The sequence below is a fragment of the Psammomys obesus genome, unplaced genomic scaffold (assembly GCF_907164565.1).
Source record: "Psammomys obesus unplaced genomic scaffold, mPsaObe1.curated_primary_1811, whole genome shotgun sequence".
Lineage (NCBI taxonomy): Eukaryota > Metazoa > Chordata > Mammalia > Rodentia > Muridae > Psammomys > Psammomys obesus.
Window position 1 is genome coordinate 5,255,042 of NW_026586173.1, and position 16,283 is coordinate 5,271,324.

Genomic DNA, 16,283 nt, shown 5'->3' on the forward strand with positions numbered 1-16,283 from the left:
TCTTAGTTACTATATTAGCAGTAGAATAAATATTCTGTGTGGGAAACCCCACTAGCCAAATGTTATTTTGCCTATGGGTAAATACAATCCTCCAGAATTTTCTATCTCATGTCTAAGCAGATTGATTTTTTTTTTACATTTGAAGAAAATTAAAAATGGTTCTTTTCAACTTAACTAAATATGATTTATTCAAAATGTAATCAGCCATTATTTGTTTGCTTGGGGACTAAAGATTCAAAGGTAAATATGCGATAAACACTGTCTTCAAGGAGCTTAGAGTGTAGTGGGAAGAAATGCATTCAAATACTGCAGCCACTTATGCTACTATTACTTATGTGAAAAGTGTCATGGAAACAGATCAGGTTCTGCTTGCAGATCCACAGACAGCTTCTTGGAGGAGATTATTTGAAGTAGCAGCATGACAACTTTCCCAACTGATCAGGTAAAAGGTGAAGAACCACAGATAGGCATTTGGGACACAGACAGGTAATAAGCTATGTTAGTTTGACCAGAACTAAGTGATCTCAGGGAATCTCAGATTTCACTGGACCAGGCAAACCAAGACAGACTATTACCCTAGAGAGAGAGAGAAATACATATCTACCTTGAGAATTGATTGCTCTTTCAATTTTTACAATAATGATATGCTTTATACCAGGGTGTCGAATCTTTTGACTCCTCTGGACTACATTGGATAAGGAAATGTTTTCTTGGGCCACATATTAAATAAGTGAACACAAATGATGATGAGTAAAAATAATACAGTTTGTGTCTTAGTTTGGGTTTCTTTTGTCATGATGGAACACCATGACCAAAAAGGAAGTTTTGGAGGAAAGTGTTTATTTGCCTTATACTTCCATATTGCTCCATATTGCTGGTTATCATTAAAGGAACTCAAACAGGACAGGAACCTGTAGGCAGGAGCTGATGCAGAGGCCATGGTGGGATGCTGCTTACTGGCTTGCTCAGCCTGCTTTCTTAATAGAACCCAGGACCACCAGCCCAGGGATGCAACCACCTACAATGGGCTGGACCCTCCCCCATTAAACAGTAATTAACAAAATGCCATCTTCTGGAATCAGGAAAGGCATCCAGTAGTAGAACTGGGACACCAACTCATCCCCAAAACCTTCAACACACAACCTGTCCAGCTTGCAAGATGTGCTGGGGCAATGGTGGCTCAGAGCTTGTGGGAGGGGCCAACCAATGGCTGGTCTGAACTGAGGCCCACGCCAGGAGAGGAAGCCCATGCCTGACACTCTCTGAATGGGCAGAAACCAGAAGCTGCATGTCCCAGAGACCAAGTGTGAATTAAAACTCTGGCAAATATTCTACTATACATATAGATAAGTGCCTAGCTCAGTGGTTAACAGAGGGGCTTCCTCCGGTAGCTGAAGAGATCAGATGCAGAGACCAACATCCAATGTTATGCAGACCTCTGGGAACCCCACAGAAGACAGGGTGAAAGGACTGTGGGAGCCAGAGGTGTCAAGGACTCAGGGAGAACACAGCCCACAGAATCAACTAAGCAGGGCTCATAGGAGATCACAGAAAATGAAGCAGCATTCATGGAGCCTGCATGGGTTCTTGCTAGGTCCTCTGAATATATGTGTGGTTGTTTAGCTTGGGGGTTTTTGTAGGACTCCTTAAAGTGGGAGTGGGAGTGGGAGTGTCTTTGACTTCTTTGCCTACTCTTGGACCCCTTTTCCTCCTCCTGGGTTCCCTCATCCAGCCCTGACAGGTTTGTGCCTAGTCTTATTGTACCTTGTTATGCCTAGTTTGGTTGATAGCCCTGGAAGGCCTGCTCTTTTCTGAAGTGAAATGGAAGAACAGTGTATATGTGCGATTGATTCATGTGTTTGAATGCTTGGCCACAGGGAGGTGTGGCCTTGTTGGAGTAGGTGTACTCTTGTTTTGTGTCACTGTGGAGGTGGGCTTTGGGGGTCATATATGCTCAAACTATGCCCATTGTAGCACATAGTCTTCTTCTGCTGCCTAAGGACCATGAGGTAGAACTCTCACCTCCTCCAGCACCATGTCTCTCTGCATGCTACTGTGTTTCCTGCCATGATGATAATAGATTAAACCTCTTAAACTGTAAGACTGCCTCAGTTAAGAGTTGATGTGGTCATGATGTCTTTTCACAGCAATAAAATTCTAACTAAGATAGTATCAAAAGACAGTTTTAAAGATTGAGAGACGTTGAATGTGTGTGTTTGTATGTGTATGTGCTTGTGTGTGTGTGTGACAACTCACATTTCCAATTGAGTGGGAAGCCCCTCTTAGTCTTATAATAAGGAGCCAATTGGTGAATTCTGCTCTCTACCAGAATCAGATGGAATTTAGTACTCCTATACTTTCTGTTCCTCTCAATGCTTGCAGACACCTACGGCTTTCTTAGTCAATGGGTAGAGGTCCTTGGGATGATCAGGGGCAAGTTTATTACAGTCACAAAATGACTTGTGGCACACCATGTGAGTCCATCAGGATCGCACCTATTTGGGAGGGGGTCAGGACTTTTTTGGCCAGTTTGAAAATCTGTTTCCTCATGTCGTCAGATATCAGCTTTAGCCATGTGGCGATTTTATGTTGGTAGGACAGTGCCTACTGGGACAAGTTCTTCCTGTAAGCAGGCATGAGACCCATGATGACAGAGGTCTGTTAACAAAGAGAACGAGATCTGTTTTCATACTTATGTCAATGGAAATGCCAAGCTACGTATTATTCACTGTTTACAAGACTGTTCTTAACCACTGTGTCAATATGCATAGTCGTTTGTCTTAATTTGAGCTTGCCATATTTCAGCTTCATTTGGAAAGCTGTCGTGACTTGAAACGTTGTATTGGTAAGCTGATTTTCACCCTGAAGGCGCATATTTAACTCCCTTAAATGATAAGTTCAATTCATTGACAATATTCATCTATGAGTCAGTTTTCATCATCAAGTTCTGGCATTCCTTTTGTTTGTGATACCATAAAAACTTGGTAGCATGTCATGTTGACATTTCATAATCATAAAATACTTTCACATAAAACCATTTCTACATTTGGTCTCAATTTGGCCTTTCTTACCTCTGAAAAATAAATGATGTTGCCAGAGTTAACATTAACATATCTCAGAAATTCCTGGAATGGGTGATGATTTAATTCCTTAGTCCCTATGATGTTCACATTCTTAATGATGATTTGCATGACATTACCATCTTTAATGCTTTTGTGCATAAGTTTTCTTGAATACTGTGCAGTGGTACTCGATTGAATGTGAGTCAGGCACACCAATTGCATCACCTGTTAATCTCACAAGTCCCCCTTCTTTACCTTTGTGACGCGTGTTCTTGGTTATCAACCTGACACGCCTGGGAAGAGGGTACTGCAATTGAAGTGTTGCCTCCATCAGACTGGCCCGTGGACATACGCGTGGGGCATTTTCTTAGATAGTAACTGATGCATGGAGCCTGGTCTAGTGTGAGCACATGGGCCTGGGTTGTAGAAAAAAGTAGGTGGACCAAAAAAACAAAAGCAAGCCAGTTAAGCAGAATGCCTCCATTGTTTCTGCTTCAGTTCCTGCCTTCAAGTTCCTACCCTGACTTTCCTCAATGATAGGTGGTGACAAGGAAGTGTAAGCCAAATAAATCCTTTTCCCTTTCAAGTTGGGTTTGGTCAGTGGTTTTTCATATCAATCCAAAGTAACTAATACACCAGTCATTAGGAGGATACTGTCAGCAGTGCTAAATAGCATGTATGCTGACAATGGACAAAGAAAACAATGTTAACATGTCTTTTAATATTTAATATTTAATATTTTTGTTGATTGGTTGTATTTTTTATTATCTCAAAAAGCTGTTTCTTCAATGACATATTTATCATTAATATGTCAAGTGTCAGGCTAGGCCGTATGTGTAGCATCTATGCTCTTATCCATCAACCAATGCATATAATTTAAAATAGGCATATTAACACTCCAAACTTGTTTTGATAGATTTTATAATTACTTCAGTTCCCCTAACTGTCATCTAGTGAAAGTATCCTTGTTCCAGGATGTATTATATCTGCCACACCCTCCACACACCGCTTAACAAATCCACCATTGCAAATGGTTTTGCTTCTTTCTTTGTTTTTTTTTTCTGTTAAATACAACTAAATTTTGCAATAGAATAATCTGAACTGTAAAGTTAAAGACAAGCAAACAAAAGCAAAACCTAAGCTTCTGAGAAAACACTCCTCTCGCAGTCACACTATTTTGTCCTTACGATAATCCTTACTATACACTGAATTTAGTGGCATCACTTTGCATATAACGCCTCATCAAATTAGTCTTTGAAAACTTGCACAGATTCCTTATAAACAAAGCAGTGTGCTTTCATTCTTGCCTCCACAAAATTTGACCACTTTTCATCAGCTAATCTTTCATTTATAGTTCTTTCAGGGATTCTGTCGTCTTTTGAGATGTTGCAAGCGATCTTGAGATTCAGAAAATTCATAACAGATAAGAGGTTATCTTTACTTTTATCGTAAAAATTAATTGACAGAAAAATAGAATGGAAGATTTGGCCTTCCACAGCAGAGCTACTGCAAGTGTGGATCAGAGGGCCAGTGATAAGGCCGAGCGGTGGATGCCTGAGGAACAGTGAAATGTGGAAGCACCCTTCCAAATCCAATCAGATTGGGCTGGTGAGAAGTGTCCATCAGGAAAGTGCTTGCTGCACAAGAATGCCGACCTCAGTTTGGATCCCTGGCACCGAGGTGAGCAGTTGGATGTAAGGTGCATGACTATAAGCCCAGCAAAGGGGAGGCAGAGACAGATGGAGCCCTGGGGCTTGATGGCTAGCCAACCAGTCTAGCTGAATTGTTGAGAACCAGGTTCAAGGAAAGATTGATTCCAGCTCATAAATATAAGATAGAGGGCAGCTGAGGAAGACACTGGGTATCCCGTTCTGGCCTCCACCTACACAAATACAAGTGAACCTGCACACACATATGGACATGTCCACAAACACCACAAATACACACAGTCAGGCAGCAATTTCCATCTTCTCAACAGCTTTAATGATAATTTAACACATTTTTGGTAATCATTGTGCCTCACTTTTCAGGTCATCAGGATCTCAGATAATATTGGATGGTGCCAACTCGATTCCTGTCCTTGATATAGAACAAATGGGAAACCCTAGGCCACTGTAAAATTGAGGCCACATATGAGTACAAATAGCAAGATATTTTGCATGACACCACAACATGACGTTATCTATATAGCTCATGCTTGAGAATTACACGATTCAGTTATGAAAAAAAATGACAAAAAGGCCTCTTGATGTTATAAGTAAGTTTACAGTTTTTCATTGGGTTTTACTCACAGCTGTCCTGGAGCACATTCATCCATGGGCCATAGGTTGTACACAGCTGCTCTGCCTTTTTAAGGTGCATTGCTTTTTAATCTGCCATTAGGTTTGCTCAACTATGAGCTACTTAGAGTGAAAATTTCAAGGTCTACTCTCTGGAACAAATTAGACCTCATTTGCTCTTCAAAACAAATGCAAGCTTGGATGAGTCTTCAAGTAGAGTGAAGAACCGAGAGTCGTTAACTTTTCTTATCTCTTCCTTCTCTCTTCTAGCCTCCCTCTTCTGGCTTCTTCCCTCTTCCCAGTCTCTGTCTTTCTTCAGAACCAAGTACCTGCTAATTCTTTTCTTCTTGGGAAGCAACAGACTAGCCAATCCAATCTAAAGAACCACTTTGTGGGTTCTGGAAGCAGAGATACAGCAATTGGCCAAGCAGCCATTAAAGTTCACTGAGCATCTCAGGGGAAACATCTAACAGTGTAATAACAACAATCACGACACTATTTTGCTCTCTTCACAAGTGTCCAAGAGCTTCACCCACATTAGCTAATCTCATGTAGAAACCAGATGCTAGTTTTTCCTGCCTGAAGCTAATTTTCAAAAGTTATCAGGCCACAACAACTCAGTTGTGCTACAGTATTTATAACTCCTTTTCTGTTTTTTGGTTCCCTATCTCTTGTTTGAATAAATCTCAATTCATTCAAATATGTGAAATACATATTTTCTGTCATCTTAAAAAATATTTTTTTTGTTTTATGTGTATGGGTGTTTTGCCTACATGTATGCTTGTGTACCACATACATGCAAAGTGCCTTCAGAGGCCAGAAGAGAGTGTTGGATCACCCAGAATTGGAATTAACATGGTGATGAGCCATCATGCTGGGACTCCAACCTGGGTCCTCTGGAAGGACCCAGTGCCCTTAATGCCTGAGTGATCTCTTCAGCCCCTTCCCCTTTTAAAAGTTAAATGTAAGAATAGAGGTAGAGTCTTTAAATTCCAATACCACATTTCACATCTTGGGGGCTAGAGACCTGGCTCAACATTTAAAAGAATTTGCTGCTCTTTTGAAAACCAGAATTTGCTTCTGTTGAGTAGCTCACGACCACCTATAACAGGTTCAAAGGAGCTAGTGTCATCTAGCTTCTATGAGACCTGCATGCATATGTGCGCCCCAACACACACACACACACACACACACACACACACACACACACACACACCACATTTATATGCAAACTAAATAACAATTAAAGCACACCTAGTCATTGTATTTTCAGGAGCGTTTCCAGAAATGCTCGACTTCTACCCAACAACTGTTAAGAACAGGTCAAAGAGAATTGGAACCACAGAGAAGTGTACAAGTGCCAAATGGTTTCATAGGTACCTGGTAGAGCTGGGATTTGGTCTTAGGTCCTCTGCCTGGAAACCACTGACCAGCAACGTACAAAGCCTACAAATGCCTGTCGCCTCAGATGTGATGCTCATAATCTATGGGAGAAGGTGAAGAGAGTGGCCTACTGCTACCTCTGAGTCCTCAGAGGAGAGGCAATGGGTGCTTTAATGACTAAGAGGACTCATCTGAGCAGTCGATGCATACTTGGGTGTGAGCTCAACGCTGGGATGCACTTCTCCAACAAGCAAAGCAACAAGTAAGTGTGGGCACACCAGTGCTGCCAATGGCACACCTACGCAACCCACAACAAGCATATTCCAAGTATCCCAGTCTCCTCTTGCCTCCTTTTGCCTCCCATGATTCCCCACGGAGCCCTTAAAAACCCTTTTATTTTCTACAAAGAAGCTCTTACCTTTAGATGCTCAAATATCTACTCAAGAAGATTTAGGTAAGGGAAGAGGAAGATACAAGCTCTGTGTTCTGGCATCCAACACCTGGGATTTACTTCTGCATCTTGACATGTACAGCTGTGCCACCTAGTCAGCTTGTTTCACATCTTGGAGTTTGTTGCTTTGTGGAGCAAAGTGCTGTGCAGTTCAGCTGGGGACATGGGTGGGCCTGGGAACATGCCCATCACTATCCTTGGGGTCTTTGTCTCATGGGGCAGCCACCATCCCCAAGGTTTCCAGCTGGCTGAGCCAAAAGGAAAAAAAAAAAAAGCTCTGAGGGGTGATTCTTTAGCACCCCAGCAAGTCTGAATGTGCCTGATTGGCTAGAATTAGTCACGTGGTACCATACAACCACAAAGGTCAGGATAGTACATTTCTCCTTGGTGCCAAGAAAGCAGAGAGCTGGAGATACTTGGAATTTTATCCAGCATGTGCAACGCTTAGCACCACAGCTGGCAATGTTTTGTGGTCTCACTTCATGCTAGCTACGCTTTGGTTCAGATGTGCTATCCATAAAGCACTGTATATGTATTATTTTGAAATATTTAAAAGCGTTGCTGGCTACTAAGTTATTGCTGTATTACATCTCTTTTTCAGACATCTCTACACCCTAACTCTGACCTTTAGTAGAAGAATCTTAATACATGATGTTAAAATTCAAGAAGGGCATCTTGGCCAGGGGTGTTGGAAAGACTTGAAGTGATTGGGACCTCCAAGTACTTTGATAAAGAAGCGGTCAGGGAGGATCTTAACACACAGCACAGTGATGTTTATAGTCCTTCCATGTGTGTATGCTTGTAGTATTTTCCCATTAGTTTACTGATTTGTTGAGTTGTCTATTAGCTGTTTAGAATGTCTACAGGTACTGGCACTTGGGTATTACCATTGAAGAAAATGAAGGTGTTGGCCTTTGTGGAGCTTGAGCTTTAGTTAGAGGAGAATGGTGGAAGATTAGGAGATGAGACATTGGGGATTGGTCCTCATTCTCTTGTTGATGTTCTCTTTGCTGTTGTCTTTGGACCTGGCATTATAGCAAGATGTGGATGTGGATGTACTGGAGAACCAGTTGCCCTGGGTTTGAATTCCTTCCTTGCTCCTGACTTATTGAGACGTGCGAGGTTCTTCAGCTTGAAGCATCTATGCCCCCATCAGTGTGTAAATATATGTGCAAAAATTTCATACATAAGGCAGTCTTGGACAGCTTACTATCAAGAGCACTGAAGCCAGAGCCTGATGTGCTGTAAGTCCTTTGGAAGGTTAGCTACTCCAGTCAGAGAAAGCCTTCCCTGTTTCAGATTTAGTACCATCATCGATCAGTTGATGGTGAATCCTGAGAGAAGGTTCCTAGGCTCTGCTCCCTACAAGATTCTTTGAGGAAATCCAAGCTAGTGTGCTTGTGTTCGTGTGGATTACTAGCATGCTGTTTGTTCCCTGGTATTCTTCCTAATCTGTCTCCAGCATAGCTTTCTTACTGAGTTAATCTTGCTAGTGAAGGTTAGTATAGGGTCCTTCATTTATCTTTACTAGACTTCTCTTTGCCTCACTGGTGGGTTTTTGTTCTTTCCTGGAACTTTGTGCACCACTTCGATATACTCCAGTGATTAAAAACATTCTCTCCATAAACTTCAACACACTGGCAAGGGATCTTTGCCACAGAAACTCCCAAGAATGAAATTACAGGCCTCTTTGTGTGGAGAGCAAACACTTGGGAAAGAAGCCACTTTAACTACTGGTGTACCAGCCCATAGATGCTCCCAGATGACCCGCCATGTCACAATGTCATAGATGCCGTAGTGCCCTAATATGTGACCTTGTAAAGAAGTACCTCTGTGAACCTTCCCGCACTGTGGACTGAATGTTTGTGTCTTCCTCAAATTTTCATGTTGAAATTTAAGCCCCTCAGAGCGACGGTAGTAGTAGGTGGGGCTTTGGGGAGGTGATTAGATCATGAGGGTGGGGCCCTCATGGTTGGGATTAATGCCCTCATAAAAGAGGCCAGAAAGAGTTTATTTCTGCCCTTGTGCCACGTGAGGACACTGCGAGAAGACGACTGTGCACAGGGAAATAGGTCCTCATCAGGTCCTCAGCCAGCAGCCTTGATCTTGACTTGCAGGTTGTGGAACGGTAAGGGTGAACTTTGGCTTTTCTTTCACATTAGACCTAGTGGTACAGTGTCAGCCACAGTGCAACTAACCATTCCGTGCTCACACTGGCACAGCAGGTGGCCGTAGAAAGGAAAGTGAGACCAGCCACGTAGTGACTCTATGGCAGTGTGTGGGTATGGGCTCCCGTCTCCACACCAGTGGGTCATGCACCATGGCGTCTTGCCCGGTATATGCTGATTGCTAGTGATACTCAGCTTCTCTACTCTGACAAGTTGGTACGCTCCCGAGAGAACCAGAATGGAGCACATCATGCTGTGGGGAGAGATAGCCTGGATGAGAACCAACACCAACTCACACCAATGACTTTAGGAAGCCATCTAAGCTCAGTAGACTAGTTTCTCCTGCATAAAATTGAAGCCTAGGGTTTGGTGAACAAGTGACAACATGTGCCTTTGTTTGAATTATTTGTAATAAGCCAGTCTTACAATAAGGGATGTGCATATTGATCTGACAGTCAACAGATGACAGAGCTTTAATTCTAGATAATAACAAATTGATATCATGTGATGTTATTGTAGTTCTTAGTGAGGGAAGGAAGAGAAGAGAGGAGAAAGAAAAGGAAAAGAAGGGAAGGGAAGTGTTGATACCAAGTCAAGGTCAATCACAGCTCACAGTGAACACAGCTGCAATGTCCTCTCAGGTCTCCTATACTCTTGTGAGCTACTCATGTGTCTGCACAAGACCATATGTCTACACACTTGCAGATGAATGCACGTGCTAGGGACACTGCTGCTCTTTGTAACTGTACAAAGCATCTTGAGGAGGATGCCTGTCGGGAAAATCTGCACAGAACCTGCTGCCATCAGCCCTCTGGTTCTTGACCCCCAACTCATTCCTTGGCTGTGCTCCTTCAGGCTAGAACCCGATCTTCTGTGCCTTCTCACACCCTTGTCCAAGAAGCCCTTCCCAAGGAAGCCCTTACTGTCTGCCTCTGCCCTCTGCAGCTCCCAGATGGGGGAGGTCTTTCTCCTAAATGCCTGGGGATGACCTGACACTGACTTCTCACCCCAGGACTCCAGCATCCTCACCATTGTACCCAGGATGAATCCACCACATCAGGAGTTTAGCCTTTTTCTATTTCCGATTCCCAGGCTGCCTGAAACTATAGATTTATTCTGGATGCAGAGAAGGTGAAGGGAGCTGTGTGGAAGAAGGGTAGAAGGACTCTGGATTACAGTCTTCTCGCACAGCCTCCTTGGACGCTGTTTGAATCTCTCCTTTGTTCACACCCAGAGTTTGGCGCTTGGCGCTGCTTCCCAGGATGGTTGGTGTCATTGGTACAGATGCAGCATCTATCTCCTGGCGTCACTTTCCCATGGCTCGCCACACACAAATACTCTGCCCTCGGGCTAGTTGTCACAGCTGGGCTTTACTCCATAGATGAGGCAGCAGCGCCACCTCCTGGTCTCAGTTCCACAGCTGTGGTGATCTTGGATGCTCTTCAGTGATCTAGGGTGCCCTCTTGTGGACTTGTGGAAGATGAGTCACAGAGTGACTTGGCTGAAGAATCTCCCCTCTGGTGTCTGATTCTGCTGGCAGGTGTAGAAGAAAGCCTAGAACCTAAGGCTTTGCAACAGTTAAGGTGCAGAGGGTCAACGGCATAGATAGAAAGAGTTTCCAGATGCGTATGAGATTTTTTTTATTCTCTGGTGAGAAAGCGCCCAGAAAGCTCCTCCAGGTGGCAAATACAACAGTGGAAACCGTGTCCATAGAGAGGAAAGAGCTGTGGAGCACCATGGGAAGGAAGCTGGGGAGACAAGCAAGGTGGAGGGGAAGAAAGAGGGATTGTTCTGTCCCATACTGGAACCACTAACAAGACCAGTGAGAAGCAGGCCTTTCCCTAGGAGCAGTTCCATAGTATGTTCGTTTTTTTCCCTTTTGAACTGATGGTCACTCTGTTATTGGCAATAATTAGCTGTCCCTGGCCGGGGCTCAGCATCGGCTCCTGTGTCAGCCTTGCAAGAAGCTCAGTGTCTTGGGAACGTGAGCTAGGCTTGAAATATACTTCCCTGAAAGGCTTATTTTGTTTGGGGACAAGTCTCATACCAATCTGTCCTGCCAAGAAATTACTGCTGTTAAACTGTTGGTTTTCATTGCTGTCAAACACGATCTTCCCAGGAAAGCACTAGGCCATTGCCCTTGAAGGCCTGCTGGAAGAGAAGGCTTTTTGCCTTTGTAGGACTTCCCTGGACCACTTTGGAGAATTACAAACAACAACAGGAACACTGTAGGAAGGCTGTTGACAGCGCAGCCGAGCCTGACACACCGGAGGGTTGCCTCACGAGGTGCCTGTTACCTGCAGTGCCCCCGTTGGCATTTCATAGGTGCCTGGGGAGACCAAATAAGTGCAACTTAGTTCTGTTCATATCCTTGGCTTTATTACCTTTTATCCCAAAATGCACAGAGCCCGGCAGGGTCCTGCCTACCAGAGACGTAAAGAAGAAAAAGAAAACAGTATTCTGGCAGTATTTGTGCAGCACTGAACTACGGCAGGGACGTTGGTGCAAATCACTCCAGAGGTTTCCTTCCCAGAGTGTTTCTCAAAACATCTGGGGAAGGCAGCGGGGGCAGGGTTTTATTCTGCTGGCTTAATTTTCTTATTTTAATTCGATTTTGTTTATGGCAAAATTTATTCTAATGCAGACACACCGGCAATTGAAAATATGGCCAGATGAATTGCTATATCAGACCATTCTATAGGGAGGGATTTCCATTCGATATGGAAGACAACAATTTTCCAAGCATTTCTTTCCATTTCTTTTTACCTTTCTGGTATCAGGGAGTTGGCCTATTTTTAAGGACCTCTATCATTTTAGCTTATTGAAAGGAGAGCCTTTTAAAAATAAAACCACAGAAGCAGAGCAGATGATGGTTGGTAGGAACTAAGTGATTAGAGGATTTGAGAGATGTTGGCTTTGTGACACAGAATTTCCTTTCATTGGATGCATAACTTTACAGGATCAACCATACATTATATTGACCCTGGAAATAAAAATATATTAGATATTTACAAATTACACAGAGTACACATTTTAAGTGTTCTTATCACAAAAGGTAGTATTGGGGCTAATGTATATATTTGAAATACTATAATTTGTCTAGTTCCCAATTCATATACATATCGTAATATAATGCATTATTGCCCCCAAACACTACTTTTAGTCTTCAGTTTATATTTTTGCAAAATGTAGCATGATACAATATATGTTTCAATATAACATGTTATCATGCAAATTAACTGCTGGTAATATTATGAAGAAAAATTAGGTAGGTCAGTATTATAGGCATATAGGATGCTATCTTTTGACAGATGGTCAGGGCAGTGGTCTCTGAGAAGGTGGCAGTGAGGCAGAAAGAAGAGAGTGAGGAAGGAGCCATCGGACATCCAGGGAAGATCATTCCAAGCAGAGGACTGATTCAGGGATGTGCTTGGTGTGTTTGAAGAAGATAAGGAAACTGGGGGGAGATGGGAAGTGAGACCATGTCCAGGAACCAGTCTCAGGCTTGTATTTTAAGAAGCAATTAGAGTTCATGAGCTGCAGAAGAGTTCCTAAATCAGTATAGTGAGCAAGCTAGGCTCTAGGAACCCTATGTCTCTATTCTATACTGAAGGATGTGCTAAAGGACAAACACTAGTCTATAAAAGAGACAGAGGTGGATGGTGATAGAAGGTGTGGACTAAGCAGCAAATGCATATCCAGACGTTGGGGACTTTCAAGGCAGAGGGAGCATTTGTCTAGCAAGATCCTGTCGAGAGTGCGAGAACATGAAAATACTAGTTCTGAAGGCTTTCTAGATATGAGGATGAGGGTGGCCTACTCAAGTACCTCTGGACAAACAGGGGCAGTTTAAACCAGATCTTGAGTCAAGAGCCCCTCTCGTTAAAGAATGGTGGGCAGTGGAGGAGAAGGGAAGAGTGGGTGTGGCCTAGTTGGCAAATGAGCCAAACTGTCTCATAGCAGAGTAATGGGGCCCAAAGTCAGGGGAGCAGACTAAGGAGAAAAGAAACAGGATGGTCCCCTCTTTTCAAAGCTAGATAAGAAGGTTTGCCCCTTAATCCAAAGTCTCATCCAGGGTCGAAGTGACCAGAACTTTGATGCTATTATTTGAAGAGAGGTTAATGGGTTCCCCAGGGGCCTCATCCTCTCCAAGTGCAGAAAGGGATGGTTACCTCATAGGTCAGTGGACCCACTTGTCCTTGAATCAAACAGTCCTGTCCCTGGGGCTGGCTGGGGAAGGATGGAGGCTTAGCACTGCCTGAGCACATGTCTTCTCCCATGTGAATGGCTGTCTTTGCATCCTGTCCAAGGCTTCAGGTGATTCAGGGTCTTACGACCAGGCATCATCTGACAACAGATGTGGCTATCAAAAATGAGTGCACCCTGATTCTAACCCGTGTCCTCATGTCTCCACTCCCAGGGATGATGATTTGCAAGACTCCAACTCACTAGAGCACAGACTGGCGCGTGGAGCATGTTCCTGAGAACTGTAGATGTGGAAGGTGCCACGGTCGAGTTCTAGGCCATGCCTGCCAGCAGCGCTCTGGTGTCTGCCTGCTGCCACCATCTATGAGATAATGTCTCTCCATTTTGGGATGGTGACATAGTTACATCAGATCTCAATGGCCAGTGCTCACATTCCAGGCTTGAGACTAGTGTGACCGCAGAGAAACCTGAGCCGAGAAGGACATTCTCAGGCTCAAGGATCACAAACCCGACAAGGAAAGGAATCTGATCAGAAAACATCACCATTTGGGTTATTTTAACGCCTGGATTTGAGCTGCCCTTTAACCGGAGCTCTTTCCACTACAGGACTTTGATGCCAGATGATCCTGGCAAATGATTTTCACTTGTTTTGAACTGGAGCACGTGGTTGTGTTTACCATAATGTCTACAGACACTGCTGGAAGCAGGAGTCCTGGGTCCGGCCCAATTTTCTGTGCTCAGTGTGTAGCTGACAATGGGCATGGGCCATATTCTAGGATTTTGCCGTAGATGACTTGTTGTGATGCAGGGAGCATGAACCCCTCCTTCATGTCTAGGTCCTGACACCTCTCCCTGAGCCAAGGCACTAGGGTATTGACTGCATCTAGGCATGGTCTTTGTTCACTCTGAATGTGCAACACAGAGAAAGGAACCTTATCTTCTTTGAGAGGTCTTTGCCATCCCATCAGGCAATTTGCAAGACAGGAAATATTTGTGTTCCTGCTATTCACTAAGGATTTTGTTAGGTGCAGTGGAGGGCAGACCTTCAATGCTCCACGTAGCCTACATACCCAGGGAGAGCACACTTAAGGCGTGGAAACAAGAGACCTATCAGGAAACCACAAATCCCCAGAAATTCAAGGGGCCGGCTGCCCTGGATCACGACAATGAAAATATGACCTGAAAGGGGGCCAAGGAATAGGGGCGACAGTTAGCACACAACTGTAGCAATGAATTAAAAGACCCTGAGGGTAGAAGGTCCTTTCCCCCGGAGAAGTGGGACAGTCTGTTTACTGGCTGTCTCATGGGAAGAGGTTGCCTAACTTGTAATCTAAACACCAGAACAAGGTTGACACCTGTGTAGAGGCCCGACCTGCAATGCAGCTTAACTGAGTGGAGCCCAGAGACCGTGATAGTAGACCTGTGGAACAGAAAGCCTGTGGAATTTGCTTTTCCCTGGAAGGTGCAGGCTGAGATTGACAGCTATTGGTTACAGCTAATGCTGCTGTCGGGCGGCAGAGACATCATCACTGCAGTGGAGGAGGGAAGGCTCAGGTTCCAGCCTGAATGTTGCCAGTGATAATAATGGATGTGTACTACACACTGTGTGTCAGATGTTATCCTCAAATGCTCTGACTCACCAAGATCTCCTGCCAGCCCCTCTCCGGGACAGAGCACCATGCATGTTCCCATTTCACAGAGAAGGAACTGAGGGCACCGAGTGTCTACACCACGTACCCATAGATCCGGGGCTAGCCATTAGCAGAGTTGGCGTGCTCCTTGACTGTCTGTAGGCTTCGCTCTGTAATCCCTGTCCAGTGTGAGAGCAAGTCTGTGCTGATAAACCGCCTTTCCGATTTTTCTTTAGTCAAATGAGCACATGGATAACTCTTAAATTACTGAGAACTGTTGCTAAGATCTAAGCTGGGTGCTGAATGAGAACTATGTTGTGAATCAGAAACCCCTATACACATGTGAAGTATATTTCTGAGAAGAGTGATGAAAAGATAAAATGAGTTGGATAAGTGTAGAAAATACTGACCTACACTCCCACTCTCCTGGGAAAGGTTAATTGGAGGTAAGGTCCTCCCATTTCATGAACATTTGAGGGGGTGGCTTCCTCAGACTTCTCTGGCATCCTGAATCACCTGGACTGTGCCAGGTTCAAAGAGGGAAAATGAAGGAAAGAACCTGCCCTTTGAGGAGGCTTTAAGAGCCAAGCACATTCCTCTTAAAGATGTTCTTTCTCTCTTTCATATTTCATTATTTCATTGTGCTTCCGTTCTTAAGTTGAGACCCACATGAACTTGAAGAAAACCTTTAATAAAAGCCAAGCAGAACACAGTCGCCACTCATTCATCCCATGATGTGCTTCAGAGACCGCCATCATTGTTCCACAAGTGGGCCTGCATCCGACTCTAAGGAAGTTGTCAGGTGGGACAAGGACTGTCTATGGTTCCATTCGTCTTCTTTGTCTGTGAGAAACCAAAGACCGGGATGTTGAGATGTGTGGTCCACTGTCCCTAACACCTGTGACTAGAAGTCAGCTACTCTGATCACAGGAAAACAAGTTTCTCCTCATGCCATGGCTTCCCTTTCAGCAAGAGCTGGGGTAAGTAGAAATTTATTGAAGATCCATGCGTGCTCTATGTTAGTCACAAAGCACGAGACGAGGTTTTGTTTTTCAGCTCATCTCTCAAATGGCCCATCTTTTCCTTTGTGTTGCCTGGGAGTT

General features: G+C 44.0%; 1 pseudogene; it reads right to left on the reverse strand.

Moving 5' to 3' along the window:
- Positions 1 to 345: 345 nt before the first annotated feature.
- LOC129672049 (40S ribosomal protein S13-like) lies at positions 346 to 2,646 on the reverse strand (annotated as a pseudogene).
- Positions 2,647 to 16,283: the final 13,637 nt, after the last annotated feature.